General features: G+C 40.4%; 1 protein-coding gene across 5 annotated transcripts in view; it reads left to right on the plus strand.

Annotated features, from left to right (window-relative positions):
• The window catches only part of cadm2a (cell adhesion molecule 2a), a 599,539-nt gene that overhangs the window by 342,293 nt on the left and 238,687 nt on the right, over positions 1-18,559 (plus strand). The window lies entirely within an intron of this gene.

Below are 18,559 nucleotides of genomic sequence, written 5' to 3' on the forward strand. Positions count from 1 at the left end.
TTTTACTGTAGTTCTGCCACAGTGCTTTGGTAGATTCTGCACGGCAACTCCAACGCGTGTTGGATAAAGCTTTAAGTGTGAGATCTATGTTGGAATTGCCAAATACCCTGTCCCATCGGTGTGTGGATGCAGTTGTGAAGTTGTAAATAGACTGAATCAAGTCAAAATACTTAGAGACTTCATTTCCACATCTGTCAATGCTGTTGACTCCCACCAAATTCAAAGAGTGAGCTGCACATGGAATATAGTGTATTAATGGGTTGCTTTTCTTTAAGTGAGCCTGCAACCCATTATACCTCCCTGACATGTTGCTGGCATTATCATAAGCCTGCCCCCTGCAATTTGACAGCTCTAACCCTAGATTTTCCAACACAGACATGACACAGTTAGCCAAACTTTCACCTGTATGGCTAGTAATGGGCTCAAAACCCACAAAGCGTTCAACAACACTGCCCTCTTTGCTAACAAAACGGAATATGAATGTCAATTGGTCCACATGAGATAAATCTGGGGTTGAATCCACAATGATAGAGTAGTATTTGCTTGCTTGCAGTTCATCTGCTATAGCCTGTTTGGTTTTTGCACCCATCAATTCAATGAATTCCTCACAAATGGTGGAGGACAGATATGAGGTATTACCTCGACCCATCTGCCCAAACTTTCTGATGTGATCCTTTAGAAAGGGATCAAATTCAGCCAGGACCTCCAGAATACCAAGGTAGTTCCCATTGAGAGGAGACCCTAACGATTCATTTTTACCCCTAAATGCAAGGCCCCTTTCTGCAAGGAATTTAATGACTGCAACAACTCTTTGTAACACCTGCCTCCAATAGCTGCTCTCTGCCTGAAACTGTTTGAACAGGTCTGCATCAACTGTGGCACCTTTGGCGCGGTTCAAGACTGCTTGCATGCAGGTTATGTGCTCAGCACTTCGCTCATGTTCACCAAATCTTTCTGAGTGTTTCCAATCACAATAGCCTGTCACAAAAGAATGCGTTTTTGGGGAAAACAGTTTGCATGCAAAGCAGTAAACATTACCAGTAGAGGGAGAGTACATCAGCCACTCTCTTTGTACTCGTTGTCCATTGGGCAAGTGTGAAGTAAAATGTTCATTGTTTAGGCATCGGGTTTTGCCTCCTAGCCCACTGTTCCTCACAGAAGCTGGATAATGGCTGTGACGGTTGTGAAATGATTTTGCACCTCTTTGAATAAGAACTTCCTTCATTGACTCAGTGAGGGTCTCAGCCCATTTAGCGGGATCACTAGGTAGAGTTGTCACTGTAGATGGTGTTGAAGAAAGATTCAGCTCATTTTCTATGCTGTCCAGAGGTGCAGTGACCTCACATTCATCCGAGCAACTGGCTACTGCTGAATTGGTTGAATCATAAGCATCAGAAGCATTTGGTTCAGTGTCTACACTTGTAGTGGTCTCAGGATCTTGGGAGCTACATGCTAGCTCAGGTGCATTGCTAACCTTAGCTGAATTTGCAGTAGCATTTATAGAATTGCTTTCAGCAGATGTCTTTGTACTGAAGAAGCTGGAGATATTTGGAACACTCTCAAGTAAAACTGATTCCTTTTTTTTCTTTTCTTGCTGAATTTTTTTTCTAGCTCCTCCACTTAAACGTTTATGATCCATATTTCCCTTCTTTCTTTGCACATTGGCTCTTTGCCTATCACAACAGATAAACCAACTATGTGTGTGTGTGTGTGTGTGTGTGTGTGTGTGTGTGTGTGTGTGTGTGTGTGTGTGTGTGTGTGTGTGTGTGTGTGTGTGTGAGTTTGTTTGTGTGTTTATGATCGGTGCTGCTTCCTTCAAGTGTGTGAGGTGATTTAGAAAACTAGCAACCCAGCATCAACACTCCAAAGCAGAGAATAACAGCTTACTAGCATAGACAATTGAGAGCAGAGAATCAACTGATTCGTCTGATAGACAGCAGGAGAGCAGAGTGGTCAGTGATGATCGAATCAAGAAAATGTCTAAATGGCAAGGGAACAGACTGATTTGTACTGAGGAGAAAGAGAGAGAGAGCCAATTACAGTGAAATATATTCCAAAAGAGCCAAGTGACTAGCTGAAGGCAGGGACAAATGCCTTGGAGTGACCAACAAGAGTGCAAAGTACCAAATGGCAAAATGTGGAAAGACCAACAGGCAGATCTGCTTTTACCTCTTATCTTCACAACCAAAAAGTTGCTAAATGATGTTTTCAGTCGCTAGCCAGGTATGGCCAAAAGACGCGAAATCTAGCGGCAAAGTCGGTCAATCACACTGACAGTGAAACAAATATTTTGAAAAGATAATAATTGTACACCTTTGTGCACTTTAGTCTTCTATCTAAATATTTTCACAAAGGACACCAAGGCAGCTTGCTAGCTATGATGGGAGCAACAATGTCTGATAGACAGCAGGAGAGCAGAGTGGTCAGTGATGATCCAATCAAGAAAATGTCTAAATGGCAAGGGAACAGACTGATTTGTACTGAGGAGAAAGAGAGAGCCAAGTACAGTTAAATATATTCCAGAGCCAAGTGACTAACTGAAGGCAAAGACAACAGCCAGATACCTTAGCAGAGACCAACAAGAATTCAAAGTACCTAATAGCAAGATGGCGAGACCAACACAATAAATTGTATTAGGATTTAATTTATTAACGTTAATCTTAACAGCCAAAAAGTTGCTGAATAATGTTTGTAGTCGCTAGCCAGGTATGCCCAAAACAAGAGTCGCTAAACCTAGCAGCAAAGTTGCTTAATTGCAACACACTCTAGGATTCAGGGGAATTAAGGATAATAAAGATATTAATTGTACAACTTTTTGTACTTTTTTTCTAGTTTTTTGAGTCGCCAGCCATGTATGGCCAAAAGTCGCTAATTGAATGCCAACGTTGCTTAATCGCCAACACACTGGGACTCACTGAAGGACTGACTGAATAAAAAAGATAATTAAGATAATTGTGTACTTTTCTCTTCTGATATTTTCTCTAAGGACCCCAAGCTATCTGCAAGCAGCAATAATGTCTGACAGACAGGAGAGCAGAGTGGTCAGTGATGAATGGCAAGGGAACAGGCTGATTTGTACTGAGGAGAAAGAGAGAGAGAGAGCCAATTACAGTGAAATATATTCCAAAAGAGCCAAGTGACTAGCTGAAGGCAGGGACAAATGCCTTGGAGTGACCAAGAAGAGTGCAAAGTACCAAATGGCAAAATGTGGGAAGACCAACAGGAAGATCTGCTTTTACCACTTATCTTCACAACCAAAAAGTCGCTAAATGATGTTTTTAGTCGCTAGCCAGGTATGGCCAAAAGACGCGAAATCTAGCGGCAAAGTCGGTCAATCACACAGTGAAACAAATAATTTTAAAAAGATAGTAATCGTACAATGTCTTGTACTTTTGTCTTCTTTCTTAATATTTCTCAAAGGACACCAAAATGTCGCTATCTGCAGGCAGCTTGCTAGCTATGATGGCAGCAACAATGTACCTTAGAGTGACTGACCAACAAGAGCTCAAAGTACCTAATGGCAAAATGTGGAGAGACAGACACAATAAATTGCATTAAGATGAAGAGAACTGTTGCTATTATTAATCTTAACATCAACCAGAAAGTCGCTAAATGTCACCAGCCAGGTATGGCCAAAAGTCGCTTAATTGGCCACACACAGTAACAGAGAAACTAACAAAAAAAAGATCATAAAGATAATAGTTGTACAACTGTGTGTACTTTTGTCTTCTTTCTAAATATTTTCCCAAAGGACACCAAAATGTTGCTATCTGCAGGCGGGAGCGTGCCTATGTTCCCCGGGTCCTATGTTCCCCGGGTCCTATGTTCCCCGGTTGTTCCTGGGTCTTTGTATGCGACCGGGGAACTTAGGACCCTTTTTCTAAAAAAGGGTCCTATGTTCCCTGCATTGTATCTGGCGAAATTGCGAAATTGTGCCCTGACCAAAACCATCCCTAAACCTAACCTGTCACAGGGCGTTGTGGAGCACTTTTTTTTGGCGAAATTGTGCCCTGACCAAAACTATCCCTAAACCTAACCTGTCACAGGGCGTTGTGGAGCACTTTTTTGGCGAAATTGTGCCCTGACCAAAACCATCCCTAAACCTAACCTGTCACAGGGCGTGCGGCAGCAGATAGAGCAACTCAAACGCGAACTTCCTTCCTTCGACAACTTAAACGCGTCTCTGTCATGCGTGTCTGCGTGCGTCTTACTTAGTCGCGCATTGGAAGCAGCGGGGAACATAGAACCCTTTTCTGGAAAAAGTGTTGTACGTTCCCCGCAGCGGGGAACATAGAACCCTTTTTTTTAAAAAGGGTCCTTAGTTCCCCGGTAGAGGGGAACATAGGACCCGGGTAACATAGGGACGGGGAACATAGGGATGACCCGCTGCAGGCAGCTTGCTAGCTATGATGGCAGCAACGATGTCTGCCAGACAGGAGAGAGTGGTCAGTGACGATCGAATCGAGAAAATGACAAAATGGGTCAAAGACCAAAAAGTTATTAACTGACAGCAGTGACAAATGTCAGACTGTAAACTTTCTCGAAAGAAAAGGACAAAATGGGAAGATGCTGATAATAACAGCAAAATGGAAAATATAAGAATTTCCAAGTAATGCTCAACTCAAGTGTGTGTGTGTGTGTGTGTGCGCGCGTTAAACTTCTTGTTGAATGATTTCAAATTATCTCTGAGTCTGAACTGAGGGAAAGGAAACCAAATTTTGAGCAGTCTCTCACGAGTTCAAAATACCAAATGAGGAGATTCTAAAAGAACAGACCGGTTTATGAAAGACTTGATGGGGGAGGGGCACAGCTAAGAATACTTGAGTGAGATTCTGTGATCCAAATTCGAGATAGAGCTTTTTGATAATGATAATTTGTCAGAGTAAGGTTGTGTAATCAAAATTTGAGAATGAGCTTTGTCAATCAATCAAGAATATTTGCATTAAGTTCTGTGATCAAAATTCAGAAACAACCTTTAATAATTGATAAAGAATATGTGAGTGAGGTTGTGTGATCCATCCAATTTGAGAATTAGCTTTGATAATAATGATTGAGAGCCTCTGGCCCTCTGTGGATCATGGCCGCGGGGCCAATTTTGCCTGGCCCCTTGGGGCCTCTGTGGGTCGTGGCCGCGGGGCCAAGTTGGCCTGGCCCCTTGGGGCCTCTGACCCTCTATGGATCGGGGCCAAGTTGGCCTGACCCCTCGGAGCCTCTGGCCCTCTATGGATCATGGCCGCGGGGCCAAGTTGGCCTGACCCCTTAGGACCTCAGGCCCTCTGTGGGGCGCGGCCGCGGGGCCAAGTTGACCTGGCCCCTTGGGGCCTCTTACCCTCTATGGATCGTGGCCGCGGGGCCAAGTTGACCTGGCCCCTTGGGGCCTCTGGCCTTCTGTGGCTCGCGGCCGCGGGGCCAAGTTGGCCTGGCCCTTTGGGGCCTCTGGCCTTCTGTGGGTCGTGGCCGCGGGGCCAAGTTGGCCTGGCCCCTTGGGGCCTCTGACCGTCTATGGATCGTGGCCGCGGGGCCAAGTTGACCTGGCCCCCTGGGGCCTCTGACCCTCTATGGATCGTGGCCGCGGGGCCAAGTTGGCCTGGCCCCTTGGGGCCTCTGACCGTCTATGGATCATGGCCGCGGGGCCATGTTGGCCTGGCCCCTTGGGGCCTCTGGCCCTCTGTGGGTCGCGGCCGCGGGGCCAAGTTGACCTGGCCCCTTGGGGCCTCTTACCCTCTATGGATCATGGCCGCGGGGCCAAGTTGGCCTGGCCCCTTGGGGCTTAAGATTATTATTTTTGCAAAAGTAGTTTTGCTTGGGTCGCGGCCGCGGGGCCAAGTTGGCCTGGCCCCTTGGGGCCTCTGGCCCCCTGGGCCTGGGCCCGGTAGGCCCGGTCATTAATCAACCTATGCTAGTCAGCCAGGATTTCTTTCATTTTTTACATTCAAAGATGCACAAATATTAGCATGCATGCTAATGTAACATACCCTGTTGCTGCTGCAATAGTATACTCCACAGTCTCCACGTTGCTGTAGTGATCCGTTTTCTTGCTGCCCTCTTTCTCCCTCTTGGAGAAAATGTGTCTCCTTAGTTGGATTTAAAGGCCTACTGAAACCCACTACTACCGACCACGCAGTCTGATAGTTTATATAGCAATGATGAAATCTTAACATTATAACACATGCCAATACGGCCGGGTTAACTTATAAAGTGACATTTTAAATTTGCCGCTAAACTTCCGGTTCGAAACGCCTCTGAGGATGACGTATGCGCGTGACGTAGCCCGGCGAACACGGGTATGCCTTCCACATTGAAGCCAATACGAAAAAGCTCTGTTTTCATTTCATAATTCCACAGTATTCTGGACATCTGTGTTCGTGAATCTGTTGCAATCATGTTCATTGCATTATGGAGAAGGAAGCCGAGCAAGCAAAGAAGAAAGTTGTCGGTGCGAAATGGACGTATTTTTAGAACGTAGTCAGCAACAACAGTACACAGCCGGCGCTTCTTTGTTTACATTCCCGAAAGATGCAGTCAAGATGGAAGAACTCGGATAACAGAGACTCTAACCAGGAGGACTTTTGACTTCGGTACACAGACGCCTGTAGAGAACTGGGACAACACAGACTCTTACCAGGATTACTTTGATTTGGATGACAAAGACGCAGACGTGCTACTGTGAGTATGCAGCTTTGGCTTCTAAACATTTGATCGCTTGACCGTATGTGCGCAACTTTTTTTTGCGTATGTACGTAACTTTTTTAAAATATATAAGCTTTATGAACCTTGGGTTAGGTGAACGGTCTTTTGGGCTGAGTGATTGTGTGTGTTGATCAGGTGTTTGAATTGTATTGGCGTGTTCTATGGAGCTAGGAGCTAGCAGAGGAGCTAGGAGCTAGCGTAACAAACACGCAGGTGTTTTTATGCAGGATTAATTTGTGGCATATTAAATATAAGCCTGGTTGTGTTGTGGCTAATAGAGTATATATATGTCTTGTGTTTATTTACTGTTGTAGTCATTCCCAGCTGAATATCAGGTACCGTGAGTATGCAGCCTTGGCTGCTAAACATGTGATAGCTTGACCGTATGTGCGCGTCACGTACGTAACTTTTTAAAAATATATAAGCTTTATGAACTTTGGGTTAGGTGAACGGTCTTTTGGGCTGAGTGATTGTGTGTGTTATGCAGGTGTTTGAATTGTATTGGCGTGTTCTATGGAGCTAGGAGCTAGCAGAGGAGCTGGGAGCTAGCGTAACAAACACGCAGGTGTTTTTATGCAGGATTAATTTGTGGCATATTAAATATAAGCCTGGTTGTGTTGTGGCTAATAGAGTATATATATGTCTTGTGTTTATTTACTGTTGTAGTCATTCCCAGCTGAATATCAGGTCACCCCCGGCTCTCACAGCATCTTCCCTATCTGAATAGCTTCAACTCCCCACTAGTCCTTCACTTGCACTTTACTCATCCACAAATCTTTCATCCTCGCTCAAATTAATGGGGAAATTGTCGCTTTCTCGGTCCGAATCTCTCTCACTTCATGCGGCCATCATTGTAAACAATAGGGAACTTTGCGTATATGTTCAACTGACTACGTCACGCTACTTCCGGTAGGGGCAAGCCTTTTTTTTATCAGATACCAAAAATTGCAATATTTATCGTCGTTGTTCTATACTAAATCCTTTCAGCAAAAATATGGCAATATCGCGAAATGATCAAGTATGACACATAGAATAGATCTGCTATCCCCGTTTAAATAAAAAAAAATCATTTCAGTAGGCCTTTAAGTGTATGAGTGCTAAAGTGCTCGAGTGCTAAATGCTTGAGTATAATGAGATATGCAAGAAGAGAATTGCACGTTTCCCTTTACAAAGTAACGACAGATTGTATTGCCTTTGTTTCCATACCCTAAATATAGAGTATATGAATATGGCTTCCAGTTTGGAGGTTTCTTTCATGGCTATTTTGTAGCTGTAATGCTTATCGCCTGGCTCACAATTTTGCTCTCTGCAGCATTACAGTTGAAGTGCGTCTGACGGTCAACCATTTCTTTCCTCCAATGGGTTGCCATCATGCACTTTTCCCTTTCGGTTGCAGTATCACTTGGGCTATTACAGCCTAGCACACTGGTGCTCACCCAGGCAACGTCGGATTAAAACATTATTGCAGTTTGAGGTGAGCTGGATGTGCACACTGCAGGCAACCTAATGTATCAAAATAGGATATATAATAAATGAATTGGTCTCATACAAATGTGTTTTCAACAGTTACCTGTGAGGCTGTAATGATCTAATCCTGTCTAACATGGTTTGTGTTGCACTGATAATCCTGTGGAGGATGCTAAACATCTACTGCAGCAGTCAGCTAAAAGACAACCCGTTGCCCTGAGAGAAATATTTAAACATAAAATATATATATTTTTTAGCTCCGTTCTGCTATCACTGCAAAAACCTGCACTGACACCAGGAGTGTACATGTGAAATATGCAATTTTTTGAACGCTGATATGGAAATAATTAAGTTAAAGTTAAAGTACCAATGATTGTCACACACACACTAGGTGTGGCGAAATGATTCTCTGCATTTGACCCATCACCCTTGATCACCCCCTGGGAAGTGAGGGGAGCAGTGAGCAGCAGCGGTGGCCACGCCCGGGAATCATTTTTGGTGATTTAACCCCCAATTCCAACCCTTGATGCTGAGTGTAACAATTACAAAACAAACATTAAATCTATATTCTTACTTCAAAAGAAAGTGATTAGAATTGTAAATTATGCAGATTATCATGACCATACCAATGCTCTGTTTATTAAATTAAAAACATTAAAACTGCACAATCTTGTTGACCTCAACACTGCTATTGTGACGTACAAAGCTCATAACCACATGCTGCCTGGGTGTCTACAGGAGAGGTTTAAACCCAGAGAGAATCCCTATGACCTCAGAGGTTCAGCTGTCTTCCAGAAAGCTAAGATAAGAACACGCTTAAAAAGTAGATGTGTTTCTGTCAGGGGGGTTCAACTGTGGAACAGCTTGGATTATTCCTTAAAATGTTCCAGTTCTATTCACACATTTAAAAAACACTTTAAGACCAATGTCTTGAAAAAATATATCACTCTAGAATCAACACAGTAGTTAATACTATGATCAATGTTAATTCAAATACTAAATGTGGGTTATAAATAATAATGGAAGTACAATTGTTTGTATATAGTATATACATTGGTACAAAGGTTTAACATGTTTACAAGGATATTTCACATGCCTTTACTGTGTATATAATTGAACTGTGTTTATGTTATGTATAATGTGTATTTATAATATGTTGTACAATGGACATTCAATAATTTTCGGAAGTTTATTTTGTACTTGACATTGTTTATAGGGTTATGCGCAATAAGTGTTCAACTTCAGCCTAAACCCTTTCGGTCTGCAACATTTTCATTTTCAATTTAAGAATGTACAACTGTTTGTTTATTTTGTTGACGATTGACCGAAGAATAATAAACTTGAACTTGAACTTGAGTGCCAAGCAGGGACGGTGCAGTAGTGAAGTGATTTTTAAACCAAATTTTGCAATGTTTGAATCTGTCGTTGTGCAAATCCGTACAAAAACATCCAAAACAGTACACTTGATCATGAACGAGACCTTTACAACATCATTACGGTCAGGTTCAAACGCTGATGACATCTATTAAACAGACAAGAAGCAAGGAATCATGCAGAGACAGAGTTAAATTTGGCTCAATGAGGAGAGACGTTTGGGCTGAACTCTAGTTACAGATCCAAACTATGCTCTAAAGTCCAGCCCACGTGCTTCCTCTATTTATTTGGGAGGTCCCTGGTTACATCACTGAAGCTGCCACTAAAGGAAGGGGTTAATCTCAGCAGCTCCAGTTAGACACAATATATATGACTATTAATGAAATGCAAATGTGCTGACACTTGTGATATCGCCCCATTTCTGCTTTGTCTGCGTCACGATACTCGATGTTTGGCCTTGGCAGTCAGCAGGCCGAGTCTGGACACAAGACTGATACGAGACGACTTGCAATCTTTTGGATTGCCAGCTTTGCACAGATAGAAAAATACAACTTCAGCACAATTGATAATAACTATAGCAACGGCCCTTAAGCATAAGAGTTGTGTGATAATATATACATAATTATTCTAACATTTACATTTCGATCCAGTGTCAAGGTGCGCTTAATTCACATTTCATGGTAGCACTGTTTGTGGCAAGACCGCACACTGGGACTATTTTGCTATTGGAAGGATCTAGTATATAGTTTGTTATGTCAAGAGGTCTACTTTATTTCCACTTCACAAGAATTCTGAGAAATATTTGTGTGCTGACTATACTTGGACTTTGAGTCGACTGCACATATATTTGATTTAACGCTGATTTTGACAATGGGCACATTTTGTGTAATAGTTATGTTATAGCTGATTGAAATAGTTGGCTACTGCAAGTCTTCCTCGGAACAGCAAATATTTTTTCAATGTCATCTGACATCTTACTGAGTGTATGTACATAGTATAAAACGTGATAAAATGTATGTACATTGACAACGTTAATTTTAGTTATTCTCCAGTGTGGATGCCTCAAAGGTGGTGTTTTACCTCAAATCCTCAGTGCCATGCCATGTTTACTTTTTGCCTTGTTATTGTCAATAGTGCTGAATGTGTGTGTTTTCTTCTCATCTTCTATTATTGTTGTGTGTTTGTTTTGTTTTGTTTTGTTTTGTTTTGTACAGCACTTTGTGCTTGCCACTTGCCTGTGCATGAAAAGTGCTATATAAATAAGGTTTGATTTTGATTGACATTTTTGATGTCTTTGATGTACATTATGATATATTAGGGGACCGGACATTGACCCCTGTGGGACACCCTGTGTAATAGATATGTTTTCTGATGTATGTTGATCTATTTGTGCGAACCTTTGTCGGTTTTCTATATAACTCTTTAGCTAATGTAAAGCCTTTATGCATGTCAGTTTTCCTAAACAATGTATCATTATTAATTGTATCAAAAGCTGTTTTTTATATCAATAGATTCCCAGCAGGCACAAGATATTAAAACAACGTTGAGAACTTGCTGAATTAGGCCCTGACGTAGTGCAACTAAAACTTAACTTGAAAGTGTTACGTCGTGGACGCATGGTAAGATGCAGACGAAAACTCAGGAGGCAAAATGCAGTTGAAGAAATTGATTTATTACTCATAAATTACACAGAGACAACACAAGAAGAGCGTGCCTATAGCACGGGGAGCTAACGGGATAGCTTCAGAAGAACGCATAAGGCAAAACTTAGCGCAGGAATCACAAGGAACAAAAACTTACTCAACTTAAACTGTCGCATGGAAGCAAACAAGAGCACCAGACCGAGTGTGGCAAAAGGCAGGACTAAATAGCTCTCTGATTAGTGCCTGGGAACAGGTGAGCGTCCCGAACACTAATCAGAGGTAGGTGAAAACAACGAATAGCCATGTTGCAACCAAGGAGACACACAACAGGGGTGCTGAAACAGAACTAAGCCAACACGTGAAATGAAACGTCAACAGACTATGATCCGGGCAAGGGATCATGACAGTACCCCCCTCCTAAGGGACAGATTACAGATGTCCCCCAAAAAAGTAAACAGAAACAACATGCTTTTTGACAACGTTTAATCAATGTTGGGTTCTGACGTTGATTTGACCATTGAATGTTTGTTATTTCCCAACCAACAACGTGGATCCAACGTTGTCTCAATTCACAAATACAACTATTTTGCAACATTGTTTCAAAGTCAGTTTTAAAAAACATGTATGTTAGCAATGTTGTATCAATTTCTCGTGCCTGCTGGGATAGGCCTACATACTGCATATTTCTTATACACTTATTTTACAGCTAAACATTACATGTAACTCGAGATCTAACGATAACGATGGTAACTGCGGTTAGTCTTACCTTTTTAAATATAATTATCGAAAAACCAACTGCACTTTCATTAGCCCACATACCAACTAGTGCTTGCTCGCTAGTTAGCCTAAATGCTAACATGAATACAAGACACATTAATGTCTTTGCACATTTAGAAACAATATTCCCCAGTCTAAACTTGTGAAAATACAAGGCTGTGTGAGCAATTAGGATATTCAGTTGTGCACATTGAACGTACAGGATGTGCTCTCTCACTACAGATAGCACAGAGTGATCGACACTATACTCGAAGAAATATAACACGGAGGTGGTTTTTTTTGTTTTTTTTTCTTTACAACTTTATTAACAAAGATGAAGCTGTCTACAACAGAAAGTGAACTCTCGTGACGTCACGTAAACTGGACATGAAGCAAAGTGAACACTCAATGTGCCTGTATCTGATACAGGCACATTGAGTATCAGTGTATCAATACATAAAAAAACACCATAAAACTTTTAACAAATTATTATGGAAAAAAACAAAAGACTCAAATAAAAATATGTCTCTTATGAATCCAGAACAATATGTAATGATTGTTCTGCCAACAAAGTATAATGTATGTCATTGTATTTGTTGTTTTTAAAGATTTCAGTGTGTGCATAAATACGTTATGAGCCCGTTCATAATGATAACTGTGATCATTTTGGACGTGATATGAAATTTTCATGTCGTTTTCATACAAGTAACAAACAAGTGTGTTTTTCTGCTGTGCATTACGCGGATGCCCAAACAACGAATCCACATGCATTTTTGATTTTTTGTTATGTATGAATTTTTTGGAGTATGACTGCAAATTAAGACACCATGTAGCCAAAGAACGTTGCAGGTGACAGCACTTAAATAAAGACGGTGAGAAACACTGATACATTTTAGAAATATTTTGTATTGAATTTAGCTGACTTTGGGTGATACTCGACCTTTGAGTCGATGTCCGTCCAATCTTCTTCCACTGCACATGCGATTATTTGACGCCGACAGTGAGCGGAACGTCTGCAATAGTTATCAATGTAAAGTAAACTTGTTATAGTTGCAGAAACACATTACACAAACTATGTATGCTCTGTGAATCCAATTTGCTTTGCAGCCTTGACTCTGTTTTTTGGTTTTTTTTTGGTTCCTTCCAATTATTGCAGCTGAGCTTACTGTTAAAACGTGACTGGGATAGAGTGAGAATAAATCAGCTGTATAATACAACGGTAAGTGACATGAAGGTTCCACTGTATTGACATTGCACGGCCATTATATACTAGTCTACAACATACTTTAAGCTCGGTAAACTACTTCGGCATGGAAGCCTCAGCTGGCAGCACAGAGCCTATTTGCCAGATGCCTCATCATTACTCGTCCATCTCCCCCTGGTGGCCCCTGTCACTCCGACTGTCTGAGGAGCAGTTCAATAAATGTTTGCTGTATGCCAATCTGTTTTGGTCCAACTAATAGCTCGCATACTGAATGTGAATGATTCTTGGCCTTTGAGCTGACGGCCGTCCTGTTTTCTGATCAGGGCCCTAATTTACGACCATATGGGCCGTGCCATGTGGGTGTTTAGGCACATTTGCAATTGTAAAAGAAGAAAAATATCATTAAAGTTTTGAAACTAAAGACTTAAAAAAAAAATCACCCAATCGCCTGGGTTTTTGGTAATTTACAACGAAATATTGCACGTAACAAACTACTGTGTTTTCCTGTTTATTGTTACGTGGTATGAAGTGCCCAAACGAAGAATTCACACGCATTTGTAATATATATATATATATTTTTTATTTTTTTTTTACTGCATAATAAGCCATGGGAAATTGCGGGTAACAATACTTTGTATAAAGAAGATGAGAAACACTATGACCGTATTTTCCAGACTAAAATCTATCAAAATGTTTTAGTACAACTTTGGTAAGCTATGAAGCCGTACCGCTTGAAGGATTGTCTGCACATTAAACATACGAGTATTATTATGGTGTGTGCATAAGGTAAGACATATTATCTGGCATATTATTACATATATATACTGTATATATTATGAAATATATATTATATTATTTCTTACCCTCTGATCTGTATTTGGGATCTGCATAAATCCTGAAAAATTGCATGCGTCTGCGCCGACGCCGTAGTCTTTTTCTCTATCTTCTTGTTATGGGACATTCATCCTCCGCTGTTGTATTTCTAATATAAAGTAGTGTAAAGTTCTTACTTATATCTGTCAGTAAACTCGCCATGAAAGTGTTAAAACATACCGGTGTAGTGAGTTTACATTATTCACCCAAGGAACTTTAGTTATTAGAGTTCCGCTCGGACGGTTTTTCACAGGACACATTTCCGGTGTGGTTGTTTCCGGATGAGGAGATGCTGCTCCGTTATTAATTTAAGTAAAGTCTGAATGTCATTAAAACAGTTAGCTCCAATCATTTGGCACGTCTTCCACTCCCGTCCTTGCACGCTGCACCGCTACAACAAAGATGACGGGGAGAAGACGCTGCCGAAGGTGAGCCACGTAAATAAGAGCGCCCACAAAACGGCGCATTCGGAAGCGACTGTCAGAAAGCGGCTTGAATATGATCTGTAAAACATAATCTATGCAACATTTTGACCAAAGAACCACCATTACATGTTATGTAGACCACAAGGAAGTGTTTTCAATTTAGAAAAAAATAATAATAATATGACTCTTTTAATGCGCCCTATAATCCGGTGTGCCTAATATATGAAAAGAGATTAAAAAAATAGACCATTCATCGGCAGTGCGCTTTATAATTTGGTGCGCCCTATGGTCCAGAAAATACGGCACATTCTAGAACACAGGTGTCAAACTCAAGGCCTGGGGGCTATATCTAGCTTGCCACATCATTATATGTGGCCTACGAAAGCCTGGTATTAATATGCGTTGTTTCTTTCTAAATGTAGTCATATTTCTATTTTGACAGAAGAAAAAAAATATACATGCATGCAATTCCGTATCTTTTAAACAAATATTATTTTATCATACATTCCAAACCTTTTTTTTGTGAAAATCAAAATAACTATTTAAATATCTGCTTGACTCAGGAACTTAATGCAAGTTATCTATCAAATTGTACACAGTAAAAAGTATTTTTACGTTAAAAAATTGGTAGCTCAGTCGCCATAAGGTACTTGTAACCTTCCGCCGTCCCTCTCCGCTCATCGCTGTGTCCACCAACAAGTGTCCTTAATAAATTAAAAAGTGAAAATTAATGTAACATTAAGTACAGTATTTTGCATTGTTTTATGCATTTAAAACGAGAGTCATACTAAAATGTATGTTAAAGTGTGTGTGTGTGTGTGTGTGTGTGTGTGTGTGTGTGTGTGTGTGTGTGTGTGTGTGTGTGTGTGTGTGTGTGTGTGTGTGTGTGTGTGTGTGTATATGTGTGTGTGTGTGTGTGTGTGTGTGTGTGTGTATATGTGTGTGTTTGTGTGTGTGTGTGTGTGTGTGTGTGTGTGTGTGTGTGTGTGTGTGTGTGTGTGTGTGTGTGTGTGTGTGTGTGTGTGTGTGTGTGTGTGTGTGTGTGTGTTTTTTGCTTTGGTTTTTGTATGATTCAGGTCCCAGCACATTTTATTATTTCCAATGACGAGAGCCAGCTTCATTCATGTGTTTCAAACCTGGTTGTCTCGAATTTAAGACTTTCCCTCAAGAAATAGTCTAATATGACCTAATATAATACCGTATTTCCCGGACTATAGAGTGCACCGGTATATAAGCCGCACCCACTAAATTTTTGAAGAAAAAAATAGTTTTCCATATATTAGCCGCACCGGACTATAAGCTGCAGATATACTGTATAGGTTGTATTATTTACAAATAAATATTTTGTAAATATTTATGTACATACCTTAATTGTTTCTGAACAGTGCTTGTAACATGGCAGTAAAACGGCTGATCAAACAAAACAGAAGTCATCGCCATGGACCCACTAGCTGCAGAAGCTAGCTCTCCCATCAGCTAAACAGACTCAATAACTCTACGGTGACATTTGGTGAAATTAAAAAACTGAAACAATACAAAAAAATTTAATTATAAGTTAATTATACTCACACAGACACTTGTAATTGTGTTAGCATATTAGCTAATGCTAACACCGCTAGCTTCATTACATTACGATAGCGCTTATAAATATGCATGAAAACACTACTATCAAACATGTGACGGTTTAGCAAGTATGATTTGTTTTAATTATATTGTTGAACTTACAAACGTTGCTTGGAGTGATGAATAAAGAAACCATACAAGTCCAAACGCTATACTTTGGCCGGTAGTGTAAACATAGTCTTTGATGCTTGGACATGTTTAAGTTAGACCAGTGATTGTCAAACTGTGGTTCGTGTATCACTAGAAGTATGCAGGCTCCATCTAGTGGTATGCCAAAGATTTGATTCAGTATTTAAGTACAGTGTTTTATTTTCCTGGATTCAAACAGTGTTACTGTTCATGTGGGTATAATGTTACGGTGGCCAAAAATGTTAAATATACTTTTTGAATTAAACTTCTGCCTCGTTTTTAATTAATACTAAGGCCTAATATGCTACTTTTATTTCAATGTTGGTCATTATGGTCGTACTTGGAGAGCCAAGTCTTTTCTGTGGTGGTATTTGGTGAAAATAGTTTCAGAGCTATAGATTTAGACTAAAAACATATAGAATGTGTTTAAAAAATAAATTACATTTAAAAAAATATATATTAAAGGTTGTTTCCTATTCGAGTCAACAAAGTTGACGATTAGTCAATTAAATGTAGTTAATAATTCCGCTGTGTTGAACTTATTATCGATTAACAGTGTCTTACAATAAAGTGCACTGCTTGCCAGAGGCGCTGTAAAAACAAAAGACACAGATTGCACAAAAGGCCTATTCTATTTTCTGACTTCTTAAATTACAATGACAAGTTTTTACACATTAAATGTATTGATTCTGAAGTTTCCCCTTCCTCATTCAAGAAAATGTAATCAAATGCCCACCCCCCCAGGACAAATCAAAGCATGCTGTAAAATATTACATCTATAGACAATTCCTAAAACTCGTCTGAGACGATAAAATTCTACATTTTATTTGAACACAAACTATTCCCCCACCCCAAAAGTTTATACCAATCTTGTTCCACTCCTTGTTTTTAACTATGCAACATTCCACCAAAAGGTCATTTTAGCACATCAGCATGCCGACTGACGCTTTGTTAGCACTGCAGTCTCTGGCAAATTAAAGGCTGCAGATGGAGCCGCCTTCAGCTGGCTGTAGGCAGTCAATATTCTATAAAGGGAAATACAGGCTGGACGAGAAGCAATTATGGTATTGTGTGTGTGGGGGGAGGGGGATAAGGCGGACTTCTCTGCCTGTCGGAAAAATGTATATAATAGGTTGGCTATTCCTCATTTTTGCTGGCTTTCTGCGAAGAAATGGGATTATTCAGGTTGAATTACACTTCCAAATTCCAACAGCTCAGCAGTATTAATGAAGATTATCAGCATGGGATAATTTAGGTTTGAATGTTCTGAACTCCTGTTTCAATGTGAGGTGTCCTATTTAGCAGAATAGTGCGAGAAGAAGGAATTATTAGCTGGCGTCTCTATTAAGAATGGGTACCGAAACGTAATATTTAACAGCACCGGTGCCGACGTACACGGTAATAAGAAGACCGAAAAAAAAAGGTTGTCTTATTTTCGGTGCCAAATAAATACATAGACACAAAAAGATCCAGACAGAAACACACAGTCTGGTGCTCTTTTTTTACATTTAATATCATTATTGGTCCACATTAAAAACAAAAAAAAAGCCTTGTTTTTAAACAAAATGTGTATGTTTCCTTATATTGTGTACATATTAGGGCTGTCAAAAATAAAGATTTAACTCATGTGATTAATCACGAAATGTTTTCGCATTTATCATGTATATACACAGAATATTCACACAATTTATTTTGACTGTTCATGCCACAGATGGTTACTTGAAAGGTGGAGCCGGTTGTCTTCAGTGATCAGGTCAATGCATAAGTCAGTGAAAAGATGAGTTAGGGTCTCCAACTGGTGTACTTATTATACTTGTTGGGCTGTAGAGCGCACCGGTACTAAAGTCGCACCCACCATAAGCTGCAGATATAGCCATCCATCCATTCATTTTCTACCGCTTATCCCTCTCATCTCATCCCATCACACATGTGACGGTCTAGTAAGTATGAATTGTTTTAGTTATATTGTAAAAAAACGTTCAAACGTTGCTTGCAGTGATGAATGAAGAATCCTTTTAAGCAGAAACGCTATAGACGAACAGTTGACGAAACGGGATATACTTCTGGTTCAAGGCATGAAACAGGAAGTACATTTTCAACCCGCAGCACCTGCAGTTAGCAATCTTGTCTAAAAGATGGTGCCATAGCACACACAATAACACACTTTTTCGGTGTCTCCGTTGGTGTTTTATTATGAAAACCATTTGTTGAATACAAAACGATATTAGCCGCACAGTTTAATAAGCCGCAGGGTTCAAAGCATTGGAAAAAAGTGGCGACTTATAGTCCGGAAAATACGGCACTTTTAAAAGTTGTTGATTTAAATTATGCAAGCAAGTAATAACTTCTACATATATATATACATACATTAATGG

This window comes from Entelurus aequoreus, linkage group LG05, assembly GCF_033978785.1.
Source record: "Entelurus aequoreus isolate RoL-2023_Sb linkage group LG05, RoL_Eaeq_v1.1, whole genome shotgun sequence".
In the NCBI taxonomy this organism is placed as follows: domain Eukaryota; kingdom Metazoa; phylum Chordata; class Actinopteri; order Syngnathiformes; family Syngnathidae; genus Entelurus; species Entelurus aequoreus.